The sequence below is a fragment of the Sinocyclocheilus rhinocerous genome, unplaced genomic scaffold (assembly GCF_001515625.1).
Source record: "Sinocyclocheilus rhinocerous isolate Xijiao unplaced genomic scaffold, SAMN03320098_v1.1 scaffold828, whole genome shotgun sequence".
NCBI lineage: Eukaryota > Metazoa > Chordata > Actinopteri > Cypriniformes > Cyprinidae > Sinocyclocheilus > Sinocyclocheilus rhinocerous.
In genome coordinates this window covers 675839-676398 of record NW_015634025.1, presented here as the reverse complement: position 1 = coordinate 676398, position 560 = coordinate 675839, and the positions used below count along the sequence as shown (strand labels likewise).

At 39.3% G+C, this 560-nt stretch overlaps 1 protein-coding gene across 1 annotated transcript in view; it reads right to left on the bottom strand.

Annotated features, from left to right (window-relative positions):
- LOC107745174 (frizzled-6-like) overlaps positions 1-270 on the bottom strand; it is a 3580-nt gene extending 3310 nt beyond the window's left edge. Inside the window, exon 1 of the mRNA XM_016559021.1 lies at positions 80-270. The gene's annotated coding sequence lies outside the window, so the exon portion shown is untranslated. The remainder of the gene's footprint in view (positions 1-79) is intronic.
- Positions 271-560: the final 290 nt, after the last annotated feature.

Sequence of the window (560 nt, the reverse complement as noted above, 5' to 3'; positions counted from 1 at the left end):
TTGTGGTTTGGTTTCTTTAACGATTGTAAACAGCTCTGAAAAAGTCATTTTTGTTCAAAGAAAACACGCAGCTTCTTACCTCCACAAACACGCACAAACTCTGTCCTTTTGTTCTTCTACACCATTTCATTATGTCCTACTAGACGTACAAAGTCCTGTACTTCATTCTCCATGTGTGAATCTATTTTAAAAGTCTCCATATATCCGTAAATGATCCTCAAGGACCGAAGAAAAACAATCGCTTTACTGGAGTTTTTGCCTTCCGAAAAAAAGTCATTCTTGTTTGCGCATGCGCAGAAGAGCGAGTTCACCTTTACAGAGCTCGAGCTACATGCGAGATACATCCAGCTGCACCCGCAGCCACAGAACCGGAAGTGAGGGGCGGAGTTATTGACAACGAGAGAGCACGGTGAGTAGTCTGTAATGTTTTTGCTATCAGTTTAATAATTATCGTATATATTACGTTAAGCATTTGTCTGCTAAGTACTTAATGTGTGCTTGGCTTTATTATCTTATATTGAAGCTTGAATTTGTTACTTTATAGTAGTGATGGGAGAAAC